We start from the raw sequence: 7,706 nt of genomic DNA, 5'->3' as shown, positions 1-7,706 counted from the left end.
CTGATGGCTCAAACCATTCATTCATTCTAGAATGGAATAGTCTATCCCTTCACAGTCCTTGGAGAAGTAACATTTCATGAAATCTCAACAGATTCCACATGCAGTTTGGAAGATATTTGAACCCGGCTAGTCCTTTTCAATGTTTGATTTTATAGTCTGTCAAGTTTTAACAGCAGTTAATGCTCTTCATCATGGAATTTTGTCTTCCCTTCCAAGGAGCGAGGACCATTTATTGTTCTTTTACTCCAAAAGAGTTATGCACAAGTGCATTAAGTACATAGAACAATAAATAGTTTCTGGGATTGATTGATGTTATTCTCAAAGGACCAAAGCATTTTCTTTCTTTAAAAGGGAATAAGAAGAAAACAGCACAAATAGGCCTGAATAGATATACATTACAATGGGTTATCCTTATGCAAATAGAAACCCCAGTCACCATCAGCAATATGCATGCCAAAAAAAAAAAAAAAAGGCAAAAAAAAAAGGGTAAGGGGTGGATAATTCCCTTGCATTGTTGACTAATGAAGCTTTCCAAGTTATGTACATGCTGCAGCTGCACATCCTTTGTGTTTTGTATTGGCCAGGGATGCTGGAGCCTGTTCCGCACCTTATCTGTGTAAGACCTCCCAGAGTCCCCCCTGAGCAGGGGCACTCAGCCACCAGTGCATGCTGGTTTCCCAAGACTCATCTACATTAGTAAACAAAAAAAGACCATAGACTCTTACCTGGTCAAGAGGCAAACTGATGCAGGCTTATACTTTTATGCCCATGTGATTTCTTTCCTCAAAAGAGAGTGACTATACCCTTACACTGTCTGTAAGAAACTGGCGGATATGTTGTAGCTTGAATTTTCACCTGTACCATTTGAGAGGGTGTTAGTTGACATGGATCTAAATTATATGAGGGAATGTATTTATAGCTAAACATTACAAGTGATCCTTGACCAGTAAACAAACTCATGATTTTATAACTATCAGCACAGGCTAAGGGCGTAGTTCTCCCTGTAGGCATCACCATAGCAGAAAGATACTTGAGGGACAAATTACCTCGTTACAAGACATGTAGACCTGAGTGAAAGCTCAGAAGCCTAAGTTTGCTTAAAATATAGCCATAAAAGGAAGTAAATGCTGCTCTTATGCAAAGCCTACACCATTTTGTTAAGAAAAAAAGATATACACCAACTATAAAGGCTAGCAGCTTCTAAATCTGGTCACTTCCTTCTTAGCAGGGTCCAGTTTCAAGGGGACACTTTCAGCCTTGCCTACTAAGGAGTCTGGTTGCACACTTATTTACAGCATGAATACAGAAATATCTAGCCGTACAACAGCTTGGTGCAAATCTCTAAGTTTATGGATTTCAGAGTCCATCTTTTCCTCTACCTCTCTGGCCTTATGAAAAATTAATGTAAGAGGGACAAAAAGATTTTTGCACATGCTGTGAAAGACATCTGCTTCAGCACTTGTAAGTCTGTATTCCAGACAAAGTAAGAATGTGTGTTTCCTGAACACTGGCTATAGAGGCGGAGAGGGACCTTGGGGTTTTTTGCAAGAGAAAAAAACACTTTTGGCTTGTGAAGAAAAGTTGCGCTTACAAACCCTAAACTGAAGATGGCTGTGGAGCAGTATGCAGGACAACCCCATTGCCTACTGCTACTACCATTGGTCCCTCCCTACTTAGCTTACTCATCTCTCTAAAATATTGTTTTAACCTTCTGTCTAGCATCACAGAGGAATAAATATTACCTTGTGAGTTCCAATAAATGGCCTTTTGTCTCCTCAAAACATTCCTTAAGCATCTCTTGTAATAATAAGATATGAATACCTTTCTTAATACTTGTTAATATAAATTTTTGTTACCTTGTTGCAGAATTGTTCAAGCAGCCATGACACAATTCATAACATAAGAGGTTCATAATAGGAATGAAAGATCAGCCACACAATTCAGATCCATCTAGTTCAGCAGCACTGGCATTCAAGTTTATTCTTAGGGAGAAGGAGAAAAAGAGCAACAGCATGTGATACTTCTTCCTAATGCATTCCTAGTCTTCAGTTATTTTCAGCTCAAGCATTTTCCTCGATGTCTATGGCTTGTCTCTTTAGTAACCATTTACAAATCTGCTTTTCAAGTACTCCCTTAAGTCTACATATGCCTCTTGTATTGACTAGGTTCTTTGGCAGGTTAACTTTGGCAAGGTTAACTGCATGTTGCATGAAAAGCTGATTTTTTTCTGTCTTCTTTAAATCTAGCTTCTTGCACTAGAAAAGCAGTGAGTAATGAGTCTCTGTTTCTGTAGGCCACTATGCTATTTGTAGTTCTGTAGACCTTTGTCTTATGATCCAAGCCCATCTCTTTTCTGAGCTGAAGATTTCAGCCTATTAAGTCATGCCTTGTAAGGTACCACTTCTATACAGCCATCCTAGTAGTCTTTGAAACTGTTGATACATTTTCTGAGATGAAATGACTAGAATACAGAATTAAAAGTCAGTGTGAACAATAGACATATATTCCAGAATAGTATTTTCTGATTTATTCTCTTACTTGTTTCCTAAAAAATTCTAGGATTTAATTATATTTTTTTTACTACCTCTGAATGATAAGTTTATGCTTATGTGGAGCTACTTATCATGCCTTCGAGGCCCTTTATCTGCAGAGTAATGGACAGATCAAAGCTCATCTTGTACACCTGAAGACAGAGGTTTTGTTCCTCAAGACCTTGCATTTGACTTAAGTTCCAGCAAAAAAAAGGTTTTATTTATCTTTCTCTTAAAAAAATATTTGTTGTCGACACACACAGTTGTGTTAGAGTGAATTTTCCCTAATACAACTATGAACAAAAGATTTCCTTAGTTCACAAAAAAGTACTTCAACATACTTTGTGTACTCACAGGGCATTAGACAAGAATCACGCATCTTGCATGATACTAATTTATTTTTACAGTGTGTGTAAATATCCGATTCTAGAGTTGCCCAGTCCTATCAAGACCTAAAACTTACATTAGAACATAATTCAAATGAAAGGCTTGAAGTTGGAGAAAGCTGCTGCTTGGATTATTGTAGTTGTCAGGGTTGAACCCTGCCTCTGTGCTGTAAGCAAGAATCAGTCAGCTACGACTCTCTCCCTCTCTGAAACACCTCCCTCTCCTCACCTCCCCTGACCTCATGCTTTGTACGACAGCTGTGGAAAATCAAATCATCCTGTAAACCTGCTTTCTGCTGGCCAGCTGGCAGCGTAGGCCAGGACCAGGAGTGCCAGAACCTTACAGCTGTATGTGTATCGCTGCCTATCCATCTGTAGCATATGCCATATGCCAGTCCCTGAAGTGAGCTGAGAGGAGGATCCATCTGAAATGAAACTCTTTCATCAGAGCCTAAAAGTGTTCCTTCTCACTATCTCACCTTGCTCCTCTGATCTTTTCTGCTAACCATTTATTCTGTTCTCCCTTCCTCTAGGAGTCATATGCAGTGAATTAATTCAAGTTTGTGGCCCATTGCTATTTTTTTTAGCGAGTATAAAAAATTCTGTGTGACTTTTTGAGTGGAAGGTGTGGTGAGTCCAACTTGTCTTGAGTAAGTAATGTAGGATTTACTGCTTCATGAGTTCAGACAAATCTGTTCAGGCAATTTACAGTTGATTTGATTTTCTTTCCCATGAGGTCAGTACAGGGCGTACGTGTAGGGTATAAGGGACAAGAGGTTAATTCAAAGATATGGTCTGTTCTGCCTTACTAAAATAAGCGTGTCTGTCGAAGAACACATACATTTTCAAGTCTAAGTTATGTAAAATGTCTGCTTACTTAAATAATGGTTTTCCCCTTAAAAACCAAAAGCAGACATTTCTTTAGTTCCCAGATTTTTGAACAGCTTAAAATAGAGGTGGCAAAAAGCCAACATGCTTAGTAATGTGCAGTGGCACTCTGAAGGCAAATACAAACAATAAGAATATCCTTCTGCGCTGGCAGAGCTGATCACATTTGACTGGAATGTGGATTTCATTATTTGTTAAAAGGTGACGCCTTCTGTCGTTCCAAAAGCACACCCCTCACCACAAGCGGAAGGAAATTATTTGAACAGAGAATTCAGGGCAGATGTGCTTTCTTTTTTTTTTTTTTAATGCTAAATGTAGTTGAGGAAAGGATTGTGGCAGTGGAGTAAAGTTCTTAGAGCTTTCTTAGTACTCTAACCTGCATTCATACCTCTTCTTGTTTAGCCTTTTCATGTAAAATTAAAAAAAAAAAAGTCTTCTGAGTACAGGAATATTAAATTTTTATTGCTCATGTCATTTTCCTAAATAGATCTGAAGTTAATTCCAAAGAAAAAAGAGAATCCTTCTGTTTGTTTGTACTGTATTAATTTTCTCTCTCTTCTGAGTGTTACTTGATTTAAGACAAAACATAATACACCTAAAAGTGCAGAAGCAGTGCTCTTCTTGAATTCTTGACCTGCCTGTTCTCTTGGCTGTTATCTTCTGAGTGAATCTGGATGGTTAATCATATGTTGAAGATTACACTTGCGAATTATGGGGCTACTCTACTCATAGTGCCTAACTTAAGTATCCAAGTTGAAAGCTCAAAAGTCCCTCTCAGGGTGTCTCGTTCTCCCTTTAGGTTGTAGAGAACATGTGCTCCTCAACTGGGAGTCTACCAATTGGTCCAAAACTGCCTTCCCAAGTAACAGTGTGAATTCCTTCCTTCCCCAATATTATTATTTTTCTTCATTCACCCCAGACTATACTTGTAGTGGTATAAACTGTCATGGAAAGCTAAGCTCAGCTTTCTAGAGCAATAATTTAACAGTGGTGGTACAGTTTCTTTTTTTCTTGGAATCAAGTTAAAATTTAAAACACTGAAACCTGACCCTTTGGTAACTGAGAATTATCCTCTTCTTTCTATTTTCTTCAAATATTTGTACTGAGTAAACCAAATTTGTTTACATAACTCTGAAAAGTTGCCATCTGGCAATCTGCTGTCTTGATTCATGGCAGAGTGTTTTGTTCCTGCCAATTTTAAGCCTTTGTTTTAAAATGTGTGCTGAAAACAACCCTATTCTCCTTTGCCCTGAAGTCAGTGGCAGAATTCCCACTAGTTTCTGATGGAGCAGGATCAAGCTCAGACAATGATGGAAGGTAATTAAAAAAAAATAAATTCAAAGTATCATTAAAGGAACTGCACTACAAATTCTGTTTGTTGTTTCTTTGAAAACATAATGGTAAGGTTTTGCATATATCAGTCAACAGCTCTAGGCAACTTGAAACTGAATTAACTACTGTACTTCTCAGTGAGGTCTTTTCTTCTTTTCTTCTTTTTTTTTTTTCTTTTAGAATATATCCCCATGAGAAAAGAAAGGAAAACATTTGAAACAGTGCATACAGTACTGTGATTTCTTCTCTGAAGGCTAAAAGAACCTGCTAAGCAATTTGATTATTCATCACTCAATAAATACAGATTTCCTAGAGCAGGTTGAGTTGTAGGACACAAGCTCATAGCCATACTACTTACGTAGGCTGAAATGCCATCAGATCTCACAACTGATAATAAGACGACTGTAGTCCCTGGCATAAAGCAGGGTGTTTAAGAAACAAACAGTGATTCACTGTGCTCTAAGATTTACAGAAATCTTTCCGTTTATATTAGGGGGAGCTGGATCACTTTTCCCTAACGTTGTCTTCAGTGTCAAATTTCAACTATGCCAACTATGCCGTATTTGTTGGCCCCTGTGGCCAAGAAAAAGGCTGAAGCCTTTTTGGTCACAGAAACGTGCACATCACCCCTTTCTCAGAGTGAGATGTTGGCCTCCGTGTTCTGGCCCAATTCCAGGTGAATTCCACTCTGCATCCCTGGAATTGCCCTGTAGTTTTAGCTGTACATAAATATATGTTTAATTTTATTTCTTTAAAACTGTTGCTCTTATGTAGTGTTACTCGTACAAAACAGCTGTGATATTCTCATCTGAGAGAGCTGCATGTCACTGGGAAGGAAAGTGGTACCTGCTAAGGTCCCTGGGCTTGATAGATAGCTGTTACTAGAAATGATAATGCTCTTTCCTTCCCTCCTGCAGACTGCCAGTTTCAACCTAAACCCAACGTTACAAAACCCCCCCACAGATATAGATATTATTTGAAAAGTAAATTTAGAGCAGATGTCCAGAAAGACGTGCTACCAGCAATCAAAAGTCACCTGCCCCAAGCTGAGTTCAAGCCTTAAGATGTTGTTGGTACATAGGCCTTTTTTTTAAACTTTCACCCTTGCTGTGCCAGCAGGTGATGAAGAGTTTTGCCATCACTATTATTTTAACTAATGGACTAATTATCTGTTTAAGTGATGGAATGTCAGCCATACTGGGTCCCTGCAGGTAGAAGGAAAAGACTACTGGTCCTACCTATATGCTATTAAACATCTGGAGTCATTGTGTATGGAATAAAAGAAAATTTAAATGTGAGACTGGGAGTTAGGTTTTTGAAAAATAGGGATCTAAATGTTTAAAATTTTGCTTTTAATTGTTTGGGGTTTTTTTAGTTAGTGATCTCCTTTCTTACTGCACATATAAAACTAATTGTTTCATCTTAAGTACATGTAAACTGACTCCATAAGGATATGTGACATACAGATCCTACCACTTTAATCAGGTAGGTAGTTTCTTCTACTTTTTTTGGTGTCTTTGATTTTAGGAGGCCTTACAGAGCCTAACTAGCCACTGGGCTGTAGCTGTATGCTATTCACCCCAAACTTTCTGTGTGAAAGGTGTGTAGCAAATTCAGGACATTGCACCTGACGCTATGTTGGTTTTTACTTTTGAAATCTTAGTAGAATTCCTCTGAAATGTATGGAGTTACACACTTGACACGGGGCTCACTATCTCTGGCCCAGAGAGTTAACTCTGTTAACTGTAGGACACTGTTCAGTAGGACCCACTGTGTTTCTTACACAGTGATGTCTTCTCTTTGAAAGAAAATTAAAGTGTCTCAAACTGTCTTTGTTGTGGAAACACCTAAAACAAAGCTGTCAAATTTAAGCAAATTTGCAAATAAAGCAAACATCTGAGAACCACAAAAGTGGAATCTTGAATTGTGATATGAAGCTGGATATATTTGGACATGGGTTTGTATTTTTTTCACATATTTTCTCAGGATGTGAGGATATCCTGAAGTATAGGAATGGAAGTAATGTTATTGATTGAACACTAAAAAACCCCTGTTTTGTTCCCACTGTAAGCTAGCTCTTACAGCAGCTTGAATGTAAATTTTAATTTCCTGTGGCGGTAGGAAATGTATATATTCAGTGGGGATCAACAGGCAGAATTATTCAAGGGAGACAGTGTGCTTCAGTAGTTGCAGCAGGGAACCTGAAAAGGTCCTCAGCATCTTTCTGGGTCATTCATTCACTGTGTGACCTCAGATGACTCACTTGACCTCAGTCAAACCGGCTGCAAAGGAAGGTAAAGGAGACACTCACTGGGGAGGAGATACAGGGTCTAAATTGAGTCTACCTGGGGAAACAACTACAGTATTTTGAACTGGCAGCATTCAAGTTTTATGCATGTAAAAAGTGTAGTAAGGTAAATCACTTTTAGTATCTGATGGTGAAGCAGTGGCCATATATTCTCCTTCATGGATCATTTCAAAGCCCACATGACAGCATTAGCTATTGTGGCCTTCCTGTGTATGGACTTAGGCTGCCTAAATGATGATGAGTTAGCTAACAAAGATAACA

Source organism: Neopsephotus bourkii, unplaced genomic scaffold (genome assembly GCF_033783945.1).
Source record: "Neopsephotus bourkii isolate Nb327-2 ecotype Australia unplaced genomic scaffold, CSIRO-AGI_Nbou_v1 NB_1760, whole genome shotgun sequence".
Lineage (NCBI taxonomy): Eukaryota > Metazoa > Chordata > Aves > Psittaciformes > Psittacidae > Neopsephotus > Neopsephotus bourkii.
This window is presented reverse-complemented; position numbering follows the sequence as displayed.